Genomic DNA, 27391 nt, shown 5'->3' on the forward strand with positions numbered 1-27391 from the left:
CAAAGCAGACAGAACTGCCGATCATCGTAATTCAAAATTGTAACTTCCTCAGCGTTATACTCGGTGTTAGGAAGCTGACGTAATATTGCTTTGCTCTGTCGTGAACCGTTAAAAAAAATGTGTAGGACGGAAAAGCGTTTTCTTTGATTGCAGATAAAGTTGCACACAACTGGAAACCAATATATTAAGCTCCCAAGATAGGTGTGTGTGGTTGCTCTGAACCGTAGCCTTACATATATATATATATATATAGTGTCTCTACATCATACAAAAGACAATCTTCGTACAGATTCGTACGCGAGTCACCTCAGGATCCATGCTTCGAATGCCGTGTGTAAATAGGTTCAAGGAGAAAACTTGGCACGCGGCATTCAAACCAGGGATTCTGCTGTGACTAGTCTTTGCAGGCTGTTTTTTGTATGATGTATTCGCAGCGTGAGCGCTGCTTTAGCTTCACTTAGTGCTCATCCTTTTGCAGCGGTATACCTTTCAACCGAATCGAGTAGCACTGCTTTCATCTAATGGTAAAACTCCGTGAAAAAAAAAGAGAAATAGAACCTCTTCGCGACTAACTAATTGTTCCGGCAATTAGGTATGCACCATGTTTAAATATATTGGACGTATTTAGGCTGCAAACGCAGTGCTTGCCTACACAATAAAAAAATTGAGTGGTTGTTATTTACTATCGATAAAAACAAATTCCGACGGCTCAGTAGTCCCTGTTCCAGCTGAGCTCTAATCGTAACACGAGTGCTCGGAAGCTGCGTCATACTGTCGTGCCGCGTGGTATTTACGTCCGGTGGGCTGCTAAATTTTCCAGGACGTTTTTTTTTTTTTTTTTCTTCATAATTACGGGTTACAAAAGACGCAGAAAGAGGCGGGCGAAAGACGTTCTCACCGACGAGGACATTTTGCGCGTGCTTAACAAACGCCGCGCGCCATTACCTGCTCCTCCTTAAAAATTACCGCCCCCTCCTTTCCTCTTCTCTTTTTTTTGCTTTTTACCTTCCACAAAGAATAACCTCCCCAGTAACGAAGCACCCCAAGCCAAAATGCACCGAGCGTCGTAAAAAAATGTACCGTTAAATTTAGAGATTAAAGATAGAAAAAAGCGAAGAAGGTACAGCGCGAGCGAAAGCACATCCACTTTGTCATTGGAAATAGAAATTCGCGCGCGTACTTTTCTTCTCCCACCCGCCACACGCACGTGCAGCTCCCCGTTCCCACTCTCTCCCCTCTCCCCTTCGCGTACCAATTTGGAGTCATTAGGCGGAAGTGGCCGCAATGCTCCATTTCTCTTCAAAGGCTCCTTCGTCTCAGAAACAAGAGCGGAGCCGAAGCAAAACGCGAACACGGTTAAAAACGGCGAAGAAACCTTCGCCCGATCCCGCGTTAATAACGAACTCTCGCGCCGATAATACGCGCTCGAAACGAGGGTACTTAGTTCGCAATTCCGTTTCTTGCGCTCTCTCGTTAGGATGATTCATTAATTCCTTTTTTTTTGCTGGTTGTTTCACCCACTCTCTTACTTGTCTCGCTTCGCACGGGAACCGCATCCCTCGCTATCGCAATCTTCGGAGGATATCGCTCCGGCCTTTATTCCTTTTGTTTTCGGTTTCTCTTCTCCGAGCTCTGTGCTGCTTGCTGCAGCGCGGGGCGGGCGGTGTGTGGTTCTTTAATAGGTTCTCGGGCCCCGCGGGACCTTAGACGCGCGTAGATTATCACGTGCGATATATCCCTCACCCGGCGAAAGACGGAGAAGGCGTCTTGGGGTTTCCCGCCTCATCTTCCGCAAAGCCGGGCTTTCTTCCGCTCTCTGCTAAGCCCCGTGTTTCTCGCGCCTCCTCCTTCCCTACTTCTTTGCTTCCCTTCCTTCCCGCTGCCAGCGCCGTCGTCGCATCACAGGCTGCGAGCGCGTAGCGGCGTTTCCCCCGGTATAAGAAAGACGCCGATACGTGAAAAGGCGCTTGTGGCTTCGCCGCGGTGTTTCCAACTTCTGCCGGCAAGATTGGAAGTTTGAAGAAACGGGAAAAAGGAGGGATGAGGCGGGGGAACCGTTTTCGCGAGCGGTGACGGGCGACGTCCAGGTTTTATTTGTTTTTAATTTATTTACTCCCGTTCTTGTTCGCCGGGCTGAGTGGTTGGGTGGACTCGGCAGCGAGACTTCATCATTTCTCTAAATTGATGGAAAATGAAGACGAAAAATAATAGCGCGAGGTAAAAGAAAAGAAAAGAAAAATAATAACATATATTTTTATTTTCTTCTTTTACCGAGCGGATAATTATCCCGAGTTGGCGGTTGTTTCCCCCGAGGGAGTCGCTTAATAACGTGAGACGCGAAACGGGAAGAGAGAAGGAAAAAAAAAATCAAGCAGACTTTTTGGAAGGAAATCGAAAAGTCGTGGCCAAGGAAAGAGAAAGCGTTAAACCATTAGCGTTCCGACAAAAAAAAAAAAAAAAAAAAAATAGAAAGAGAAGAACACAAAAAACGAATGATACAAGAGCTTAGAAAATACAAGTTCGCTAATTTGATGGTGTTAGCAACAGTATTATCGTAAGAAAGTAGCTCGTGATAGGGAAATCGGAGTCAACGGCGAGATGATAAAAGAAAGTCGTATTTGCACGAAGAAGTCACAATTAATTGAGACGATTCGTTATGCCGACATAGCATTATGCTACATTGTTGGTCTCCAGAGGGCATGCAACAGGGCCGACCCTACGTGCGGTCGAGCTGAAATAGGGCTCCGTTGCTGTGGTTTCGCCTTAGAAAAATACGTTAATTACAGCACTCTGAGTGGCAAATGCTGTGCATTAAATAAGTCTAAAAAGTAAAGGCAGCTTAAGCTAAATGCAGTTTACTGACTCCACACGACACCCCACCGAACGCACTCACATTTCGAGTATTGCCAAGTAAGGTTTGGCTTATTGCCAAGGTGTCGAGTGAGTGCAAGTAAGTTGAATCTGAGTCTTTTCTTCTTACTTTTGAGATGTTCGGTTACAGTCAGGTCTCGTACCAGCATCGCCGGAAGCCTCCCCCTGCTTCCGCCGGTGCTTTGGCTTCTACGGGAATCACTTCTACCAGAGCCACCAACGCGATCCGACTACCTCCGGTGGAGCCACCAGTTAATGACCACCAATGTTAACCTATCAAAGCATTAAGGTTGCATAGTTCCTCTTACCCATATTCATTGAGCTGAGTTTTCGAAATTTCAGTATCAAATTAGGTGTTGACACTTCATAAACATAACCATGAAAAAAGTATATGAGATAATAGAAAGAATGACTTGCAAAGGTAAGCAGTCCTTTCATAAATAGGTTGCCTCACTGTCTTTCTGTTTGGTGAAGTGACATCTTTTGTAATACCCGACGCCGACAACACGCGCTCGCGTAAAAAATGAAAATACACTGCCGGAAACGAAGGGGCGCTGTAGCGCATTCAATAGGGAGTTTTAGTATATTGTTCCGATGACTCCGATAACCATACCCGATGCTCCGCCGACGCCTTTGCGCATGTATCGTCTCGTTATCGGGTATTGCTATCTGAGGTGTTGGAAGAAACTACTAACTCCAGAACAAAACAGAACATGAAGAGTTCCGAGCAAAATGGTCAGATGCCATCACTTTATGTAAAGCAGGAATGAAAGCACCCTATTTAAACCAAGACAGAGATACTGAGGGAAGAAATACGGCTTGGTACTTTGCTTTGAACTCTCAAGAAGGTCTTGAAGTGTTGTAACTCAGTTGAGAACGTTTTCATTGAAGGAGTCACACGATCAGCTTTGTTCACTTTTTCCGTTTCGCTGCACCTCACATTGGATGTAAGGTGTTGGATGCACAGTTGCGAGAGGTACGGGCGCGTGTACGTGACTTCCGTAACTGCATGTCTCATTACACGAATTTTCGCGCATTTTCTAGAAATCTAGAAAAAAAGTGACATCCGATTTTATATTGGGGAGGAGGTTGAACTCCAATGATTTTTACCCGCTACTTAATGAATTTTTTTTTTTGTACACCACGAATGACTTTTATCTTGAGCTTTTAGCTCACGTTCTCACTGACTTTTGTTTTGGCAGTGCGGACACGAGCCTAATGATTTGGTAATACATGACCTTGTCCATCTAACATGGTAACCAACACATTGTAATGCACCCCATGGGCTTAAAACTATCTTCAGACGTTCTTCCGAATTAAGACAATGAAGGAATAATTTGCGTATGTTACCCTTTTCTGCCCCTCCTATAACAGAAACACCATTTGATGAGCTACTGCCTCAACCTCCTCCCTGAAAACAGGCGAGAAAATAATAAGCTACGCTCATTAACTTCGTGTTATCTGATATTCGATGTCACTCGAGACAAGCTACGTATTCTACGTACCTCTAATCTTTCCCGGGGCACAACGGAACGCTCCATCTTTTTTGGTAACACCCTCGGCAGGACGATCCGAACCTCCTCAGGCGTAGGCATTCCATCTCTACCCCTTTCGATTCCACTATTCGCCATTTTTGTGCTGCGAGTCCGTCTGTCTCTCGATCGACATTAAATCAGCTGAGAAGAACGATTGTACCCTGATCACCTCTCGAGCTGGACGTCCAGCAGTTACATCCGAATCCCTCTCACTCAGAACATGCACTCGTCTATCAATCCTCCCAAAAGAAGGACAAAGACAAAGAAACAAGTAGCAAACGAACGAAACACAGCACGAAACGCAACGTAGAAAAGAAAATACCGCTCGAGACGAAGACACAGCGTCCTTTGCGGGACCCTTAACGCAGTCGGCGGCCGTCCGCAGCCCGACGTGCGCCGGTAGCCCGGCAGCGTCGCCTTCTCTCCCCCTCCATCCCGGGGTCGTCCCTCCCATCGGGTCAAGCCTCGCCGGGCCTTTGTTGGATCGGACCAAAAGCCTAACGACCTCGCCAACGCGGCCCGAAACAAAAGCAAGCAGGTCCCACGCTAAGGACGAGGCGCTGCTGGAGGCCCCCGGGGGCGAGAGGGAAAGAACAAAGGGGCAAGCGAGGCGAGTTGGCGCGGCCAGTGCAAAAAGAAATCACTGCACTGCGTTTCAAAACTTACGATGAACCGCTGCGGAGGCTACGAGCCACCCGAGAGAATCCGGCACTGTGAACGTGTCCCACGACTATGGTCCTTCCGCGTCACCCCTCCCTACCATCAGGTGACACTCACGGGGCATCGTGATTGGCTGCCACGGCTGGTAGCCCCTCCTGCGGTCCATTGTACGGTGAAGCGGAGTAGAGCCAGAAAATAAAAATCAACGGCGGGCGCAGGAATCACGAGGTCCAATTACGCCGGACCGTCGCTCTCTCGGTTCGATCGCCGAACTGCGGGGTTTGTCGTGAGGGGAGCGTGGCGCCGGGCGGCCGGGCCCAGGGCGCGAGCCCCGGAGTTTGTGGAGTGGGGCGCGTGTTGCGTGGGGAGACTCGATCGCTGCCGTGCTATGGTCGGGGAAGGTATAGGCGTTCATACAGGCAGACTATCACTGCATGTGCAACTTGCACCAAAATTTGCACCAAAACTTTGGGACAATACTGGAGGAGTTTGTCGTTCACTGCGGCCGGAGCTTTGCCACTTGCACTGATTACAAAGCAAAGAGAAAAGTGTGGTTGAAAACTGGTTCGCTGAAAAACGTTACGATTTTTTTTAATTACTCTTTTTTTTTTCTTTTTGCTGCGCGATGTTTAAAGAGGTGGAGTTTATATTTATCCCTCTTGGTACGTTTGTGCATCCTAAAAAAGAATGCCCGTGTGTCTGCTGTCCCGCAGAGCACACCCCGCACCCATTAGTAGGGTTAACGGTATGTTTAAAAAATAACAAAAGAAAAAGTAAAAAAAAAATTTTCACTCAAAATTGGGGTGTACACATCGCCTTGTTGTTTCCCGGACGCTCATCGTGGATCGGCAGGAGTTATTATTTTCTGCTGTCCCGCAGAGCACACCCCGCACCCATTAGTAGGGTTAACGGTATGTTTAAAAAATAACAAAAGAAAAAGTAAAAAAAAAATTTTCACTCAAAATTGGGGTGTACACATCGCCTTGTTGTTTCCCGGACGCTCATCGTGGATCGGCAGGAGTTATTATTTTCTCACGTGATATGCTAGAAATGCAGGAGCATAAAAAATTTAGGTTCACATAACACACCCTTTACAGATATGACGAGTTTAAATCTTACTTCCGTCGGTTTGAGCAAGCAGGGTGCTTTCGTGCAGTGCAATCGATACAATGCACTTAAAGGGCCTCTGACACGCCAAAAGAAATACTTTTTTCCATGCTAGGCGTTGAAATGGCACGTCACTACATTACCAAAAAAAAAAAAAAATTGTTTCACTACAGAGGTGCGTAGTTTTTTTTATAAAAATAGAAATACGAGGCCCAATTCAAAGTTCCCGCCAGCGCACTGTGTCGTAACAGTGTACCGCAAGGTGTCGGGGCGGTCAGAAGGGAGGCATCGACCTACGTCACTAAAAGCGGGTTCGCAGGAAGTCACGTGAGTTTCACTCCTCGTGCTCTCCGCGACCGTGCCTAAGACTTTTTTTTTTTTCTCTTTGTACGAGCGATTGTAGAAAACGAAGTTTCAGTTTTACTAGCTCTTTATCGCTGCACCGTTGATTAGGTTGCGTGCTGTAAAAGTTGAGGACGAAGAGTCAGTAGATTGACGTGATGGAGATCAATGATGAAAGTGTTGCGAGTACAAGCCAGTGTACGAGTGCATGCGATCAGTCCGATGATACAGAGCTATACTGGGCACAAAAGAAGCTATCAAGTCTTGAGAAAACATTTTTAGAACGCTCGGAGAAATTAGGATTGCTAGCGTACGACACGCCCAATTGCATTGCTGAAGGTTTGGACACCGAGGTCGTCCAATCATCGTATACTCTTCAGGCTGAAGATGCCTGCCGTCCCTCGGAAATGAATGCAGTGTGATATCTTCTTCAGTTGCTGAAATACCGGGACAGTCCCTCACACAGCACCTTCTAGACATTGTAGTTGATCACGTCTATTCACTGACTCCTCTTCTACCTCTACAGCAACATTAAGCGATGAAGAGCAGATAAAGGAAACTTTGTCTGCTTGGATCGCTCGTGGAGATGCGGAGAACAACAAAAATAAAAAAAAAAAAAAATATTACACGCGCTCGCGGTAAGCACGAGGAGGGATACAACTCACGTGACTTCCGCCGAGGCCTCTCTTCTGACCGCCCCGACACCTTGCGGTACACTGTTACGTCACAGTGCACTGGCGGGAACTTTGAATTGTGCCTTGTATTTCTATTTTTATAAAAAAAAAACTACGCACCTCTATAGTGAAACATTTTTTTTTTGTAATGTCCTGACATACCATTTCAAAACCTAGCATGAAAAAAAAAATTTTTTTTTTGGCGTGTCAGAGGCTTTTTAAAACCTCTGCCACGCTTCAAGTACATAACACAACAGACAGACACTGTCGAAGGCCTCCAGTGTCTGACGTCACATTGGTCATACGCAAACTGTACGCAGGCGTGTTCCGAGCCAGGCTTGTAGCCATGAATTTGTTTTCGGGGGAGGACCAATTCCTGAGGCAACAACTTCAAAGCATTGGAAAAAACGAAGGGGGGGGGGGGGGGGGGGGGCGGTGGTTACGGGATAGAATGGCATCAGTCTAGCTACCGGGGCCCCCAAGGTATTTCTGAGAAAATAGACGGAATGAGCCTATTAATTACGGGCTCGTCGCTATTAGAAATGCTTCTATCATCTCTCTCCAGACGCGTTCACGAAGATTTACCAGCATCGCCACAAGTCGGGAGCGCAGCCTCGACATTCCCGTCTTTGCGTGCCTGTCGGGTGCTGATTTTTCGATCAGGCGTCCTCTACTTCTCTGTGATGCTCCCGGAGCTGGCCGTTTACTCAGCGATTCGTTTGGCCGATGTGCTCAGCGCCCGCGGTACGTGGGCCTGGAAGGTTCTGCTCCTCAGCGTCGCACGGTCTGAGCCTCTTGGCCTGTTTCTTGGTACAGTGGGGCGGCGGGATCGAGTCTCTTTCTGGTTGCCCGTCTTGCAGAGGTCTCTAAGCCTGGATTTGCATCCGAAAACTACATGCCCGTCAAGTCTGGAAGCTATGGACGTAAACCGGTGGGCCATTGTGTACACGTTCATAGGTCTAACCGACGTGTTTATAAAAAGCGAGAAAGAAATATAAAAGAGCCTTTCGCTCGACAACCCCGATGCCGTCCGAAAGGCCTCCCCTCCCCCCACCCCCCCCCTCCCCCCAAAACTTCGGGGAGGGGGGGGGGAGGGGGGGGCCGCTCGGGTTCCTAGGTATACCCCCCTTGCTTCCGGCCTGTTCCAAGCATGCTTAAGTTTGAGGCGAACATCCTTCGGAAATTTTTGGGGCGAGTGCGGAGCAAGTTCTGTCATCCCGTCAGTAGGGAACATGTTGTCTTTTTATAAAAGGTATGCGCAGTGGGACCGCGATTCAAATGTCTCAGGTGAGCGGCCTCTCGCGTAGGTCAAAATGCGCCGACGAATAAGTCCCAAGATTCTCAAGCCCGGGCAGGAGCACGTGACAGTGCATCTCCCTGCAGGAGTTCTTAGACTTTGTGAATTGTGCAACCGTCATCATTGTAACCATGCTTTCGATACCGAGATATACGTACACAGGTAAGCGTTTATGAGCCATTTGGCTAGAGGCAGTCAGGCGCTCGGTCCACATCAGTTTAGTCCAGGGATGTTCCTGCCATTTCGCTTCGAAAGGCAAGTAGCTATCAAGATTTTACAGTGCACCTGGCCTAAAAAGGCAGATATGTTTACGCCGCGTTTTAATTCTGTGTCATGACGCTCACTCACCTGGATCGCGGACGCCACGTGAAAAAAAATATTAGTAGAACAGTAAAGGTATAGTCCGTTGCAGCTCAAGAGGGTAAGGCGAGGGAAAGGAATCCCGGGGAGGAGGAAGCAGAGGGAACGCTGGAGAGAGGAGGATGTTTCCCCCTCTCCTCTCCAGGGTTCCGTCAGCTTCCTCCTCTTCGGCCTTCCTTTCCCTCGCCCAACCTTCTTGACTTGCAACGGACTATGGAAGGGCTGTATATTTTTAAACGACATTTTTCAGTTCTCTCGGTCGCTTATTACCGCACACCAAAAGCTGCTGACAGGCGCTTGTATTGGACCGCAGCTCTTACGAGATGGACGCTAGAACGGCGCTTTCATAGCAGACGGTCGAATAACAGACGGGCGAAGGCAAGAACGGACGCCGACGCGCAGCTTTCGTGTTCTCGTCTCACGGGCATTGCAGACGACGATATGCGGTGGTGAAATAGCAGACGATGCCGGAGGCTGCCACGCGTCTGCTCGCACGACTAGGCGGCCAGTGTCAGACGCCAGACTAGATGCACCGGTTGACGCGAAAGGGAGACACCAGGCTTGTTGGGTTGTTTGTTTCGAGCAGCAAAGCCAGTCCAGTAGATATGGGCGGGGCCACTGACCTGTGGGCGGGGCTTAGAGCGGGCCATGACCTCCACCCATATTGCATCTAAAAACGAAAATATTGCGCAAACAAAAAATGCTTTTGTGGCAATATTATTTAATAAAATACATATCGCATATAAACTTTTAAAAGGTTTTTTTTTTAATTCTAGTGTTTCTTTAAGGCACCCTATTTCAGATAAAATAACCAGAGGTATTGTTCCTCGACCGTGGAGCGAGACCGGGGTGGCCGAATGAGCGTGCGCTCCAACTTTTCCCGTCCTCCAGCAGAGAGACTTCGGCTTTCCGGCGCCTGCGCGTCGCTCTTTGGAGGCCGCAAATTCGTCGGAGCCGCAGCGGGGGCGCCTCACTCAAACCGCGGACCCTGAGCCCCGTCCGGCGCAGTAGCCGGCTGCCGGCCCCAGCAAATGGCATTGTTCGCCGCGGAACAGCCGCCTTCCGGCGTCTGTTCCTCCTTCGTCGCTTGTTTGGGGCTGATTAATAGAGGCGGCGAAACGCTGATTAATTGATTAGAAATTTCGCGCCTGAGTGGAGACACAACTTAAGATTAATCGTGGTCCGCTGCGCTGGAGAGAGGGAGAGAGGGGCTGCGAAGTGTGGGCCCGTAGGTGCCACGTTTCCTCGTTTATTGAACAAACGCCGCCACGGGGACAATGAGGCCGGATGAGGCCGCGGGGGAGGGGGGGCTAAACACGAGCCTCCTTTGTGAGTTCTTGATGGGACAAAGTGTCAGCGCCGGCTTTGGGACTCGACAGTGTTTATTCCTTCTTTTTGCGTGTGTCTGTGTGGAAGAACGCAGCGCCGTTCGAAGGACGCCTACAAACGAGCAGCACCTCCACTTTACTGAATTAACAGCGAGGTCCCCTTTACTGGCGGTGCTGTTCGCTCGAAGAAAGCAGAATGCATGCCAAAGGAGAACAAAATGGGCGTCCTTTTCAGTTGTTGGCTTTCGATTTTTTTTTTTTTTATACAAGAATCATCTAGTATAACAAAGCCGACGGTGATTATCTCGAGTATTTAAATATGTAATAAATGTTATTTATTCTAAGCATTAAACTCTATAAAAAAAAAAAAAAAAGACGCTAAGAAACCTCTGCATTTCGGGTTGCTTTGAAGTTCAACAATGACGTTTGCTGGAATGAATAACGCAGGCATGTTTTGTCTTAGCCCAGGGTACAGGGAAGGCACGAGGTCATATCTATGAACGACGTCGATCTTGCGTGATTACGCTCTGCGTTTGAGCACCTCGCGGAGATGTGTTGATTATCTTCCACTGACCGGCAATGCTCGCACCATACAGACACCCTCTTTCCATTATGGAAACGATCAAATAGAGCCATATGTCGTCGTTGACCTACACGTTCGCACCGGTAGAGCTCAGAACAGGGCTATTGATGGCCGCTGGAAAAGGTTGTTTTCCCCCAAAGAACGAACAATCACAACAAAGAAACATGCTGGACGAGTCGCGCAGTGACTAATGATGCGGCTGGCAAACGCTTGGTAATCATGCTGCACCAGTATTCTGGCATCGTTTCGAGCTTTTCAGCGGCACCGTTATTGCGACATAATTTGAGCCTTGCCTAGCTACAAACCAGAAATTATGTTACACGTTTATTGAACCAAGCGAGTGTTTAAAGGCGACTTTTTGATAGTCCCAGATTCATTTCAAAATAGCTTCAGCCCGTTAGTAGAAACATATAAACTAGGTATCGAGATTACGAGTCAGAATAAATATTTCTTTCGCGAAGCTTTTGAAGGTTTAAATTTGGTAGGATAGGTTAAGCGGTTTTATGACAGCACTGAAAACGTTACGTAATATGTAGTATTACGGGGCAATTCGTGGGCAGTACAGCTTGCTCTTGACAGGTTAAATGAAGTTCGATTAAGTTAAATGAATGCTGGTTAAACACACCCCAATAAAATGAAGAGAAAAACATGCTCGAAATATTGCGGAATTCAGACCACCTGCTTGACTCGCAATTTTTGCATGTGACGTCTCCCCAACCACTGGGCAGTGCGGGAAAATTAGACCAATGATTTTGGCATCACCTTCCTTGTCTGTTTTCTCAAGAGCTGTGTTTAATTTAAAGATAATGAATAGCATGTCGGGAAGAGTAAAGCCTGTGCATTCCGAAACATGCTTAGTATGGCTAGTCTTTGAAACAAAACCTGGAAGTTTTTATGTCAAACCCCGAGGGCGTCTACATACAGTAATTATAGGTAATTAGAAAAAAAAACACAAAAAAACGTGTACATGAATGTGTAACTGCCACAATTGCACAAACTCATGGCGGTCTGACATTGAAAAGGCAAGCTACTTAAGTCTTTGGTTATGCGTATTTGTCTATGGCCTATACATATGTCTAGGATTGAACGCAAGCTGAACTGTGACATTTAGTAATAAAAAAACGCAATAAAGATTTGAAAAGAAATGCAGAAACTTTCATCTTTGAAGTTTAAAAATGCATCAAATGCATTATAGGGAATTGGTGTGTTACGTGACGTACATATTCCCGCTAAATTTAACGGGCAAACTGAATAGGCTTATAGGTCATGTGACGTCATGTCACGGGGCGTCGATTTCCCACGCTTAATTTAGCGGGAAAACTGGTTTTGTGTCTAGGGCACAAGACGTGAAAATTTCCCGCTTAATTTAACGGGTAACCGAATTGGTGTAAAGGTCCCGTCACGTAAAGTTCTTGCAAAATTTAGCGGGGAACTTTAATTCATGCTTTGGCTAGATTACGTCCATTTCCCGCTACATTTAGGGGGAGAACTGAGTGGACGTATAGATCACGTGCCGTAAATTTCCCCAAAGGTGTGTAAGTCACGTGACGTAAGGTGACCGTCACGCGACGCCTCTTTCCCTCCAAATTTAGCATGGAAACTGAATTGGTGTATAGGTCAGGATACGTGAATTTTTCCGCTGAAGTTAGCAGGGAAACTGAATTGGTGTGTACCTCCGTGACGTCAGGTCACGTGGCATCAATTTTCCCGCTAAATTTAGCTGAGAGACTGAATTCGTGTATAGGTCTCGCGATATTAATTTCCCCGAAAAATTTAGCCAGAAATGCATGGAGGGACGGACGGACAGACGGACTTGGGGATAGCGTCTTGGAGACTTGGGGATTTGAGGATTTGGGGATTCGGGGGTAGCGTCAAAAACATTTCATGCTTAAAAAAAATAAGGAAAGCTGCAGCCCATTTTTGGAACTTTTGACAAACTTCTTGCACTAAAATACGTTATGACTTATAAGGTGCTTATATCGGCACCTGTACAAACTTGCTCAATCATCATCTGACATGGTCCACGTGGTGTGATCACGTGCACCAGGATGCTGGTGACATCAGTTCCTCGTCGCTTTTGCACGCCTGTCTTTCGTTTCGCTTTCTTGTATCGATATTTGCCAATACCCTTCGAGGCCGCAATATAAAATAGGAAACGGCAAAAAAAAAAAAAAAACACACACGGAAAGGATAAGATATTTATCATATGTAATGTACTACAATGGGCAGGCCCAAAATACGTTAACCAACCGAGTGGAAAGTATCAATCTTCGTCTTTTCAAAGTGTAGTTTTGCAACAGTCTGGCTTGATCGTTTATGTGGACGTAGGACATGTCTTTAGAGGGGTTTCCTTGTACCAGATGCTTGCTTAAAGGACGAAATGCGGAGGCAGACGGGAATTGCAAACCTAGCGTTTCGCGTTCTAGATGATTCGGAGCGTCTTTAGAAATAATACGGTTGCGCAAACCTGTGTTCTCTTTGTTTACTTTTTAATGCACGAAACGCATTGCACCCAATAAATTTGTTTGTGCATTTGTGTGCATTTCACCGCTCAAAATGGAGGGATGCTGGCTTGGCAATTTTATCGAGAGGTTTAGTGATGACCGATGTAATTTCAATATTTCAGACTGAACTCAAGTTGCGTCGTCTTTTCGGTACATATTTTGTCATATCCGAAAAAGACACAAACTTCATTTTTAGGCGGGTCCGGCGGGGCACATACGGTTTTTAAGGCCCTCCGATGGAATTAACGTGGCGTTTTGTCACTGATGAATAATTTGCATCGACGTACCAGGTTTGCCATGTTTAGGTAAATAATGAGGGGCACAGGCTGCGACACGAAAAATGTAAAGTTGTGCTGCATTTCATTGTAAATACTTGTGCCTCCATTTGCTCGTCACGTTTCTGGGGCGTTCGACAGGTAGGGGATATTAGTTACACCCCAAATTATTAAAAAAAGTCTATAAATACAAGACACTTCTCATGCGCAGTTTTAAACATTGTCCTTGGCTATCTTCCCTTAAATCATTTATTAAAAAAAATAATCCTACATTTTAGAAGTGCTCTTGCTAGCATTAAGAAAATGCATTACACCAAAAGTATATTAATTCTTCAACTTTATGAGAGAAAAAATATACTCGATGCATATGTCGAGTGAACTGCATCTTGCTCCGAGTGTAAATGAACCAGAATGTTGACGCCAACCGTGACCCGCCTTTAAGGTGTGCGGATATAAAGCGTACGCTTTATTTACTGGTTGCGCACGCGAAATATGCCTGACGTATATTTTCCAAATAATGTTTTTTTTTTTCCTTTGTGAATTTGTAGAAATAGTATACTTGTTGAGAATTGTAATTTGCAAACTGTAGCTTTGCAAAGAATTCAGTGCCTGTTAAAGACATTCCAGACCAAAACAGAAGCTCGCTCTCCAATTGAATAATAATTGATCATACGGCGTCTTTCGCATAAAGTCGATCACTCGTTTACGATGTCAATTGCACACCAATCGCTCCCTACGACGTCTTCAGTATGATTAATTCTCCTTTCGTGGACGAAAATAAGTGCAATGTCAGGTTTTAAGAACGCAATTACTCGTGCTTGCATCCTTCTTTTCACACGAACCCTTAAGCTTGTTGTCGGAAACTGAAAATTCCGGTCGTTACGTCACGGGTGGGAACCACCAGGGGCCTCCTCGGGAGCATCTCGTCGCCGAAAGTGGCTGCGAAGGGAACCGCACGGGCGGGGAACGCGAACTTGGCGCAGTTTAGCGGACGAGGCCATAGCAGACTCCGCGGCCATAGAACAGCCACAGGTGGCGTCACGCTCCACGGAAAGTTGGAGGAGGAGAACAGACCACGTGTGTTCCGTCCGGCTGTGCACACTCGAGCGTGCTACGCACATGCCCTTTTCGAATTTTATGCACCGTTCCGCATCAGTAAGCTTGGAAACAGCCAGAATGAATGCTGGTGCGTTTGCTCGTGCTTTCCCCGCGTGTTGAACTGGCGAGACACTTCAGCGAGATAGGGAAGCTTGCTGAAGGGGCAGGAAGGTACCCGGGCCTGGATTCCTTTTATCGCATGATCGAGTGTTACATTTAGTTAATGGTGGAATAGTCTGCGCCTGCACAGCTGTAGAGATTTCACGCTGTACTTCGGACGGCTCAGCTTAAAAGTGGAGGATAGACCTTTTGCGGTTGTCCGCGGCATCCTGTGCACTGCAGAAGGGCGCTGTAGCATAGATGTGAAATATACGACCCAATAACGCGTGAGTAGGCTGCTTGTTATAGAAACACTTCAGCTGCATGAATCTGCCATTTCTGCAGTCGAGGTAAGCGCGACGAACGCTTGAATATCTTGAAGGACGCGTCTGCAGGGAACTATTTTCTAGAATAGTCCAATTATGGCTGCTTAAGATCACACGTCATTCGCCTGCGTTTCTGCGCGATAAACGCAGTAGTGCATGTTTCCGGGACAGCTCAGTTATACGGTCTTCCGGGGAAAGTTTCAAAGAGGAAGCTTAGTAAAGGCCATTGAAAGTGTGTGCTCGCGCCCTATGCATAGCGCCAAATAAAGCCCCGATGAAAGTTTCACTTGCTTCGAATATTCACTAATATGTTTAATCCCGCCTTCATTGCTGAGCTTGCGCCGATGGTGCGCAAGCCCACAATACTTCCATAGCGCAGGGTGCATTTTTATCATAAATATTGTGTCTTTTGGCGGGCGTTAAATTCGCGAAAACGTGCATGGCAAAACATCCGGCAAGCCTTAAGACACTTGGTGAAACCATGGATTGCTGGCGTACAGATCGCACACCAGAAATGTTGGAGATCGTGATCCCACATTCGGTTTGGACTCCACTGGTCGGCCGTTCCGTCCTTCGTGTACTTGTCGCTTTACTGGGAGTCTGATCTTCGCGTAGGGCTTGAGTAAGACGTTCAACTTTGGCGTCCAAATGATACAACGTAGAGTGCAGAAACGGACATTTGGTCTATTCACGGTTTTTTAGCGGTCATGTGGGTGGTCACTTTGGACCCACACAGAAGATGACGACTACCCAATGCAATCGCTTTGAGCTGATCTCTTAATTTTGAATACATTTTCAGGCTAACGAGCCAGCGTGCTCAATAAACCGATCTCACTAAGCGTTCGCCGTATGCGTGACGCCGCCATAACTTCAGTTCACTGGAGGCGGACGGCCGTGTATGCCAGGGCACTTACGTGTTTTACACGCGCACAACTCCAGCGAGGTCGTCGCACCTGTAGAAAGTTTGAAGTTCCCTCGATGGGCATTGTGGCGGCGGTGGTGAAGTCAACCTGGCTGCGAAATCGGTCTAATTTATATTTTACAGTTTTCTAAGCTATTGCTAAAATGAATAAGAATAAAATTCGTCTCTCTACTTGCACCGGCAAACGGCATGAAAGGTTTAAAGAAATTAAAAATGAATAAATAGGGTCTAATACGTTGTAGTAAAGTAATAAAATAAATAAGAATAAAATAAAATAAATAGGGCCTCATATGGTCTACTAGCAGCTTGGACAGTTTTGAGCAGAGCCGTATATCGAGAGAATTTGGCCATTCGTAGGGATCATTCCGTGATTTCCCTACACCCCCCTCCTTGTTTTTCTGAACGCACCCCCTTAATTCACAACGACTCCTCTATTCTGAATTCCCCCCCCCCCCCCCTTCCCCTAAAAATTTAGACACCCGCCTAATTTCAATTCCTGGAGAAACCCCTGGATGTATGGGAGACAAATGAGGAGGCGCCATTGGACGAAAGCTTTGTGGACGTGTCCAGAACGCTTTGTCTTCATCTTCACAAATTCGGATGTGGCCTACCAGAAGCCGTGTTTAATAAATCCTGATGGTGGTCGCGAGAAAAACAAAAATTAATAAGTATGTCGAAGGAAGTCTTGGTGACTGAATATATGGCGCACATGATGTTTCGATCACGGTCACGCAAAATTACGGTGTAAGATATGTAAAAGTGCATAATATATGAAATGCATGCACGACTAGCAGAACGATCGACGTTATCTGTACGCCAAGCGCCGAGGGCCGAATTCTGCCGCCCGAGCGGTCCAGTCTCCGTCCTTGCAAAACAAAGTTCGAGCGGCACATCGGTTTCTTCCATCTTTTTGTATGATAATAATCGAAACCTCACGCGCACCACTCTGCGAACCTTGAAGAGTTACTACATTTAACCTTACGCACTTATTAGAAGTGTTCCTTGCTACCACCGCTAAGGGATTATTATTGGCTTGTGGTTGGCCATGAGAGCATGCCCAGTCCTCTATCTGCGCCTCCTGCACGCCCTGGCCCTGCCCACTCCACCCACTGACGAAACTTTCTCTGTATCAGGATCTGGTTTTGAGCTCGTGCTCCATCTGAGTGACCGAAGTAAGTATCAAAGAAAGCGTAGGATCTCTTTGCCTGACCAGTGTACAACTTTGTCACAACCCAGCGTGAGAAAATCATAATTCCCGAGACCTTACCTCTCCGCTTTGGCAGCCAACCACAGGATGCGCCGAGGCCACGAACACATGTAAGGCTAGCCTCCCAAAGCCGTTTTTCGCTTTTAAAACTCAACATTCACGTGCCTATTATCTGGCTCATGACAGACGTGTTCGGAATTTTCTGTAAATCTTCGGACATGCGATAAGTATGGCGAGTAGAATGTGAAACAAAAGTTTAATGAAATTATAGTAACAACAATTATAATAATATCCACGAGCAATGGCAAAACTGGTGGCCCCGCAACAAGACTGGTGGCAGCTGCGAATTAGCGCACCCAAAAACGCCCGTAACACTTACTTCGAACAAAAATATATATATAGGTCGGTATCTGCTGGCACGCAATGGATCTTTCAGCTTTTCTTGGCAATCTTTCGCGAACTTGACAGAAAACTAGCTTGAAACTGTTATTAATCAAGTTCATGCCTCGTCGGTGTAAGATGTGTAAGATGTTTTGCCTGGTTTAGCAGGGCCATGCTGGATCCGTAGAAAGAAAGAAAGGGAAATAGAGAGCGAGCGAGCCGAAAAGTTACACCAGATTGATAAATGGCGATGGCAACATTTCTCGAGAATCGCTCAATAAAGCCGTGCTGGGAGGCGAGTACACAAATTACGCGAGTCAAAGCCCCCGTTCACGCTCCGTTTCTACCCCGCCTACGCACCCAAGGGCCGTCAGGATATTGATTTCCGCACTAAAACGGGCGTCCCCCCTATAAGAAGTTTACGGCAAGGCGCCCGCGCCCGCGTCATTTCGCAACGCCAATGGGAATATAATTGCTTCACTCGCCACTTATTCCGACATCGAAGGGAAACGCGAGGCGGTGTAGAACGCCGGCGAAAGGGTTCGGACTTAAGGGCCCGGGGCTTTCTCATGAGCCCTACAATCGATTGGTTCCAAGAAGTGTAATGAGCGTGCCTGGAAACACAGCGTCCCGTTTAAGGGGAACCCGAGATTGGGAGCTAGCACTGCCCTCGAATGGCAATTTCGACCAAAACGCTGACGTGCATACCCCCTTCTCTCCTTTCCTTTCTCTTTCCAGAACACTTGTGTAGGCACTGGTAAAGGAGAACGCCAGAAAGAAAAGAGGCACTTTTGATTATTTTCTAGAAGACCGCTGACGAAATGCGCTTGTCCGCGTTGGAAGATCAAAAGCGTTCGCGTAATCGAGGAGCGTTTGAGGGTTTGAGCGATCGGTGTCGAAACAGCGTAACGACTCCTTGCGATTGCAGCGGACCCATTTCTCAAAGTTAGTAAGTTTGTATTAGCTTTCTTGTTTTTGTTATTTGAACGCGGTTTTTCGTGCGTGAATAACCACTACCCTGATTGAACTCGTTTCGCAATACGGCGTGTCCGTCAGCCAGTGTCGCTTGTCGCTAGTGTAGATACAAATAAGAACCGCTTTCTCGAACGAACAGTAAGGGCATAGAAAACAAAAAAAGAAGCCGAAGCACCTAAAAAAAAATTGTTGCACCAGATTTAAAATTGCTTACAGTGCCTGTCAACTGTCGTCATGCGTGCAAAAAAAAAAAAAACATGGGTAGAAAGTATGTGCGGATGGGCTCATTCCCGTTGAAGAAAACACGTCGGCGTGCACTTTATGTACGCGGCCGACGGCGCACTGCGTTGAAATAACCCGCAGACAAAACGCACAGGCTTTCGTTGTAGGTTAGAACGCTTCGCACGTGGCACAATCGCCCGAAGACAAATTATCTCCGTGTCTACCGCCCACCCGCGCCGCCTCTCGGCGAAACCATTACGGAAATTGCTTTCTTGTGTGCGCGAAGCTGTATCTCCACGCGCGGAATGGACACTTGAAAAATCTTGACGGCGCGTTTCGTCACCGCCTCCATTTGTTTACGCCTTTTGAGCAAGCCGCATTGCGGAAGCGATTTTCTAACTGCGGTCTCGCTCAATTAAGTGTGAATCTCCGCGAGGCATCTTTTTTCTTATTTTTAAAAATTGCTCAACTGCTTTCTGAGTGTGAGCAAAGTTAAAATAAAATAGTAAGGGTGCAGGCGAGCTGGTGGATGTTAACCATGTTGAATATACCTGAGACTGGGGTAGAAAAGAACATAAAAGTCGAAGAAACAGAAAGGCAAAGGACGACGTCTCAACAGGGACACAGGGACACAAGGACACAAAGTCATTGAGACGTCGTCCTTTCCCTTTCTGTTTCTTCGACTTTTATGTCTGTTCTACCCCAGAGTCCAGACCCAGGTATATTCAACATGGGTGTCAGCAAAGTGGTGTCTACACTATAGCGGCCCGCAGGCACGGAGGATTCACTTGGGACTTAGGGTCCGCCATTGTAGCTCTGGCTTCAGTAATTTATTAGAGGGACCATGAAACAATCCACGTAATCTAAATAAATAGTGTGCTGGATAAATCTGGCCTTCATAAGATCCAAAGTCCACATCGCCTTTAAAGTCGGGAACGTTTTTTCAGCCTAAGCCCGTGCTCACAGATATTCGTCGATGTTCGCGTCCGTCCTTCCGCAAACAAATGTCTCCGCTAAATTTAGCGGAGAAATTAAATTGGTGTTTAACTATACACCAATTAAGGTCGTGTCACGTGACGGCATGCGACGTGGCCTAGTAGCGGGACGTCACTCGAACACGCGACCTGACTCACGTGTCATCACGACCTGGCATTGTGACATCAGGTCCCTGACGTCAATCGGTAAACAATGCGTTCTTCTCCACTCTCCCTAATGACTGTTCTTCCAAGCAAAATTAAACGACCGGTCCTTAAACTCTGTCACTAATGCGAAGTAGCCAGGACTCCAATGATTCTGACAAATTCTGGTTGCTACGTCACGGGAGAAAGAGGCCCACCCCAATCCCAGCGTGACACGAACACACGTGACGCCATGATTGGCCGCCTCTAGGACAAATTCCTCTCCTCTTTCAACGCATCAGACTCCACCTTCGGACGTTTTTGTGGTTCGTATGTCTGCCGCTTTAGATTGCCTCACCGAAACATTCACCCGCTTGCTCAGCTTGACAACGCAGAAGGAATGTTCTGCGTTACAAATGATTACGATAGTTTGGTTATTTCCTAATTTTAAAGGTTGGACACGAGATCTACCTGTATGTCTGCAGTGGCATTGATTGCACCAAAGTTCAAGCCGGCCACTGACTCTGTGGTCGTACCGAACCCTGAGCAGTACTCGGCATCGCCACCAGGTGGATCTTTGCAATTGCATCAGCACCGTTTGAGAGAAAGACACTGAAACGAACCCGCCGCTTCGATCATTTAAATGACACAGCGACAGAAAACCGTCCACCTCAGTAACGTTACATTTTGCCACGCACCTCGTGACTCTAGTGAAAATGGGAGGGAATCCGAATTACATCAGTGCGTTTTTCCGGAAACAAAACTTAGAGGTCAGAATATCCTTCTGCTGAAGAGCAACACGGGACTTTGCTCTAACGTTGCTATTCATGCCCAAACGCCAAACTTAGAAAACCTTCAGGAAAGACACTAAAAGAGAGAAAACAAAGAAATGTGTCAGAGAGGGGAGGGAGCGGGAGAGAGAGAGAGCGTAGGTAAAAAGTAGAAGATAAAGAATGAGAACAATGCATTCATCATCGTACTGGTTCGTTTCATGGGCCCCTACTAGGCAACCTTTTATGGTGCAACTTTGCCAGTCATACATATTAACGTCTTCTTTTTTTTTTTAAGTGGGACTTTCCTAGTATTATCTGCGACCCTTAGCTTTAGCGCTTAACTAGTCTTGTTACCTGCGCAAAGTTCAATCGGTGCATGGCCATTGAAAATGCTTGTCTATTCTTTAAGCGACAGTTTTGAGTCCATCCAGGTAAACAAAAAATATATATATTGTTTCTTGTACCAGTCCGAAGAAAGTGAAGCGAAGTGACGTGCGAAGTCGCTAGTATTCTGAGAATGCACTCTAAAGGCGATTTCACCGGACAGCTCCGAAGAATGAAAGTGGCAGGAAAAAATATTGATTCTTTTCTTTTGTAGTCCTTTTTTTTTCATTCTGAAGCGCGAGAGTCTGCGTTTTTATTCGGTCGACAGTGTTGAGCAAACAGTCGCCGTCCCAAGTGCAAATAAATTTTTTTTAATGTATTTTGCCGGTGGGCGTAAGCATGCCGTATATTCGTTTTCTGTGAGAAACATGGTTTAAACTCTGATAAAGAGAACTTACCTACGTAACGGGGCGCCATTTTAGTGCAGTACAATGATATCATAGGTGAGGAGGAAAGATATTACGACCTATACAAATTCTAACCGCAAGAAAAAAAAAGTTTGGCGCAATACTCGAAGTTTTGCAACGTTTGCTTGTCAAGGGAAGAAACGTTGCTTATGGCGTTTGAAAGGTGTACGTCTCGATAATATAACACAAATTTAATCTAGGATATACCCACACATATCTTGATCGATACGTAAAAGGAGAACTTTGTAATACCCGACGAGGAGTCGAACTTTTTTTTTTTTATTATTGTTCTTGGGGTGAATGCAAGTGCAGCTACACCTGAAGAACTGATAGCAAATGCAGTCCACTCCTAGATTTCGATATCTCTTCTTTGGTGATCCATTCACGAGCGATGGAATTTCGGAGCGACGGCTTAGAGAGGTGATTGAGGTGCTCTATTGATTTGTGCCTCTGATAAATAATATACCATAACAAAACAATAATAAATAAATAAATTAATTAATTAAAGGAGTGGAAGGATGTATCGCATACGGTTTTCTAATTTGATGCGCAGTAATGATGGAATGATTGGCGTACTTCAATAAATTGCGCTTTTATTCACGAATCATTCTGGACTCGAAGACATTTCGCCATCCTAAATTAAATATTAATAATAATAAAAAAAACATAATAATTTAATATGTGGAAAGGAAAACCTGATCTGTGTAATATTTCAGGGGCGATATACGAGAATCATGCAACTGCACTCGTTTGGCTTTTTTGCACCGTGCCTTCTGCTAGGCTAAAATGGCACATGTATGTTTATTACGCAGAATTGTTCGGCTCGAGAACCCGCGCTTAATTAGGGAAGCAACGCTTTATTTGGTTGGATAATGGCAAATTCAATATTTCAGTCTTTGCGTGTCCGAGACCATCTTGCTCGAAACGAACACTCCAGAAATCACACTTGAGGCGGCAGAAAAAAAGAATATTGGTGTAGAGTATACGAGCGCAACTTTACGCGAAAAGTGAGACAGTTCCACCCGTGTGCTAGCCTCGCCTATGCTTATTTTATCACTGTCTCGGATCAGCGTTTGTCTCCGCCGTTCTGTTTTATCTTATAGTCGACTTAGTTTTACAATGCACAAGAAAACCGGTACTGAAAGCTGTTTGACCATTGCTGTTTGAAACAAATAATTATTACTATCACTAACAATTGGAATAAAAGAAAAAAAAGAAACCTTTCGTGGAAATGGAGCGTGCTGGTTAAGTTACAATGTTTGAGGAGAATAACAGAGAGGACGAAAACCGGACAGTTTCCGTCTCCTATGTTCTTCTCCTCAAACGCCGAAATAACATTTCTCAGATAAAAGTGATTCGTCTTTCATTTCTTGTAAGCTTACCTTGGTTCTGTTATAAAGCCCCTTATTTCTTCTTGATGTTGAAAAAAAAAAAAAAAAAAAAGGTTACTTTTCCCTGAAAAATACGGAAGCAACACAGGCTAGATCTTGCTGAAAAGTTGCAGGAATTCACAAATTCGATTAAGTGAAGTAGGCTCGTATAAAACGTGCTAGAAAGAAATAAGATAAAAATAAACGAGAAATAATGAAGGCGCCGATGGAACCGACATGCAACCCGTGTAAACACGGCAAAGAGGCACCCATTACCTCCGAGAACACATAATCAATAGAGACGGGAACGGGGGAAACCCGGTCCCTGTAAGCAAGCGATTGTACGGGTCGATAAAGCCATAAAGCCTCATCGACGGACGGGTGGCCCCAAAAACTTCCAACCCAGTAAACGCGACGCTGGGGCCGTCAAGCAGGAGTTCCCGGTTTCCGGTGCCACCCTATCGAAAGCGTGCGGGGGTTCTTCGGTACGGTCTCCCGACGCCGGTTATGCCTCTTTGTTGACACAAAGAAGAGAAGCAGCCCCCTTCCACGCATCCAGACACCAACGTGAACGAGCGAGAACCGATAGATAGAGCTTATGCGGGGAGCTATAGCTTCTTGAAAGCGGTCCGCAATGCTCCGGATAGACGTTTCCGGAAAGTCGCAGAAGGCCTCGCCTTTATCCCACATTGCACCGCGTGTCGAGGGAAATCGATCTTTTACCGAAAAAAGCTGCCACGCATGCGTGAAAGTAGTCTAGTGTCCCCGCTCAGGCTGAAAGCAAATAGGCGTGCGGCCTTTGTTAGGGCTACATTTTATTATTCTGCTTCGGAAACAATCCGCGTCGTGGGTCGCCTTGTTTCTCATAATGCCAGCGAACCGTATATCGCCAAAGGTTAAACGAATTTTAGAAGAAAGAGAGCCCCTCGTATTTTAGATTTTGGTCGGCCAAGATTTTTTTATTTTTTTATTTGAAGAACAAGGCATGGACAGCCGCCGTGAAGAGGAAATCTGATGGCTCGCCATGGCGCCCGAATGAGCGCTGCCTGACCCGCAGCGTACATTTTGCCTCGAGTAAATAGACTTTGTAAGGTTCTGACGAGTCTTCCCTACATCGCCGAGCCTCGCTTGGCAACACATTTCCAGCCTCGAACCCAGGATTTTGAAGTGTTCGGCACTGTACGATAGATGGCGCGTTGTAACTCGCAAATCGTCAATTGGGGGGGGTTGCTCCGATGTACGCCAGGGCCGACTTGGATGCTTCGTATATGGCGAGAGAGTGTTCCAAAATGTGTCTTTGGCGCATGGGAATGCAAGGAAGAGCACACCAATCAAAGCAAAGCATAGAGAAGGCGCTGCTAGGAACGCGCGATCGAGCAAGCACCCTCATTGATTGAGATGGGAAAGGGAAAAACATGCGGAGGCGTTTGAGGGGTGAAAAAATGCACGAGGTCAGCAAGTAGCAGACAAGTTTGCACGCCATATGCTTTGAAAACAGCACAATTTGTTCACGCTTATCAGCGACACCTTAGAGCACAGGCAAAATAAAACAAACACGAAACGAAACGAAGTAATCACTTTCCAATTTAGATTTACTGTTGCCTTCTTTGTGTTTTGAAATCACGAAAAGGTTAAGCCGCGACGCACTTCGTCTTTTACTTCTGGTTAATCTTTAGCGTGCCATACATTCGATCGTTATAGAGGCTTTACACACGCGCCAGAATACGGCCGCCATTGCTGACCTTCTCTTGTCTTACGGAGATACCGAGCCACTGGAACGGGTGTTGACGAGCCTCCAGAAAGGCCAATGCTGGGAAGAAGGACACAATGGAATCTAAGCTGGCAAAAACCTGGACTGCTATGGCAATGACGAAGTGAAGAAAATGTAATAAGCGGAAACAAAAACTGAAGGTCAGTTATGGCGGCGCCCATGCACAATTGCTGTAAAGCGTCTATAACTCGTCAAGCAGATGGCGGGGGCTTTACATATTTCTGTAATGGTCTATTGGAAATGTCTGCTATCGGTGAGCCATGCTCAAAGTGAAGTCTCGATTTCGCTAGCATAATAGACAAAATTCCGGCAGACGATTTCTTTGATGGACATCTTGAAGTTTGCATTTATCTTGCACAATAAAAATGAGTTCCTTACCTGGAGATGGCGCTAGCTTCCGCTAGAGCCATCTCTGTATGTGGTTTTGTAGTTTTGTCTCGCGCGGACGAGGTACGTTTCTTTTTCGATTATCATTCTAGGTCGTAGGTTACCTAAGACGAAAATGAATAATGATGCCTTAATTTCTATTTTAAATTACAACAACACGTCCAGAACACCGAATTAGATGTATCGTTTGTTACGTCAAGGATTTTGAATCCTAACTGCCAGATCTCCGAGGCTCCGGCTCTGCGCAAACCCACCATAAAGCTTTCAAACAATCCGTGTTAGAGTTATCTACTACGTCTACCATGTCCCTACATAGACAATTTTGTTGCGGATCTCTGTCACGCAGATACAGTTTCTTCTTGGCGTCTTCGGGAATTCCAATATCGTTTACGCTTCTGTAATTTGTCTCGGGGAATCATTGCTTGCCTGCACTCACGTAGAATATACTCTATGGGCCGCTTCTACCGGGCGACCCTTCCAAGTCGGGAGAACCGTCTCGCAGAGGCAGCGGGGTTTATTGAACCGCAGAAGTCAACGTCAACCGAGCTATCGAGAAGCGTCAGTCGTCGAGATAAAGTCAAGTGCACGATGGTGCCTGCCGTACACGCGCTGGCTTTCTTGAGGTCGACGAATAGGGACGAGTCAGGCGGCGAGGTTCGTCTGGTGTCGCGCCTGGTCTGCCACGCTTCGGTGCAACTCTGCCGGGTAGGACCCCGCGCCCCTGAAGTGGCGCTTAAGCCTCTGTACGCGATAAGGGTTCTAGCTGTGCTCACGGCTTTTACAGTCGATAACCTAGACCGCCTTTCCGTGAGAGAGGTCAATATTGTGGGGCATGCAGCTTTGAGAGAACCTCTGGAAACTGTCGTCTGGAAGAAGATGACACGTGGCTATTTGTGGGTGCCCTGTTTGCGAGGAAGCTCTTCTGGGCTAAGGCTCGTCGTAGGAGAGGCAAAGCAGAGCAGCAGCTCCGCATGAAGGGGGAGAAGAAGGGATTCCTGAATTACGCTCTCGGTTGTGTTTGCATTTTTCCATTTCTGGCTTGTGGTGATCGTCGTATGCTTTCTTCAATGACTGTGGCGGAAGCCGTGAGTCTAAAATGAGGATAAGAGATTGTTGTGAGAAAAGAAAAAAATCAACCGCGAAAATCGGCCCACTTTCTTCACGTATCGTTGCTCGATATCATCTTCGAGATCTGAAAACTTTCGGCTTTCTTATCCCACCCAGTACTTGTAAATGATAGGAGGCTGTAAATGGAATCGCAATTGTTTTACGATTGGCAACAGTTTCTTTTTTTAATCTTTACCAATACGTACTTTGAATATGTCTGATGATTAGCGCACATCAGATGAACAATCCTGAACGTCAGCATACAGAGAAATTTTGATGATTTAAAAGTTCGAGGCGTCTGCTTCCTCCCTTTACTTGGCGTTTTTGCACTGTTCCTGCACCACTTATTTGGAAAAAATTGTGCATAAGTTATGCATAATTTCACCAGCACATGCTGATGCGAAAACTTATTTCAAGTCAAAAGTTGGTAAAAATGAAATTTCAAAGCCCATCACAAAAAGAGAAAAAAACTACAAAAATTTAATCTTCTTCCTACCCTGCTTGACAATCGGCCACAAAGAGAGCCACAGAGATAGGCAGCCTACATTCCCCCGTTAATCCGGACCCCCGCCCCCTTTTCCCCCTGCCGAAAACTTTGGAAGGGAGCATCTTTTCGCTTAGAGCGCGCGCTCTAAAACTCGCCGCCGCTCCGACAAACAACCCCACCGCTCAAAATTGATGCCGGAGCGGCACAACCCATTACGACCGGTATCCTTCACGTCCCTTCATAACCTTATTAGAACCCCGTTCGAATTTCGCAGCGTTTCTTCTATCCAGCGTTCAACATAGAGCTCTCGCGCGCTCGGGAATGGGGGGATGTTGCGCCCCGCGTAGCGCTTCACCGGCTCCCTCACTCACCGCTCCGTCGAACGCACACATAAGCCCCGTCCACGTAACCTTATTACTCGGGTGCATAATCCAGCCGGTGCGCCCTTTCTCACGCAATCCCTCTGGGGAAGGGAGGGGGGGCTGAGCAGACGGCGCATGGCCACAGTGACGCTACTAACGGAGGGGCGACGCCCCTTTTCCCGCTTCGAATGCGCTCTTTAGAACCGTGGTGGGCTCTGCTATACTTCGTACGTCCCTACGACGGAATCTGCGTGCTCCTTGGGCCAGTCACACTGCTGTTTTTTGGCACGTGCCCACGCACCCGCCCATACCCACGCCCAACGAGTCGGGTCACGTGGTAAAAGGGAAGCCCTTGATTGGTCCAGCTGGCGCGTAGCCCCCAGCACGCTGTCAGCTAAGGGGTGAATGGAGTGCAGAACCTCGGGCCCGCTTCCTTTTCCCGGGATATCGGAGCCATTT

General features: G+C 46.7%; 1 protein-coding gene across 7 annotated transcripts in view; it reads left to right on the forward strand.

The window, feature by feature from the left end:
• Window positions 1-27391, forward strand: part of LOC120844207 (hemicentin-2) — a 378065-nt gene that overhangs the window by 35456 nt on the left and 315218 nt on the right. The gene's annotated exons all lie outside the window — the stretch shown is intronic.

Source organism: Ixodes scapularis, unplaced genomic scaffold, assembly GCF_016920785.2.
Source record: "Ixodes scapularis isolate PalLabHiFi unplaced genomic scaffold, ASM1692078v2 PGA_scaffold0__279_contigs__length_252992795, whole genome shotgun sequence".
Classification (NCBI taxonomy): Eukaryota; Metazoa; Arthropoda; class Arachnida; order Ixodida; family Ixodidae; genus Ixodes; species Ixodes scapularis.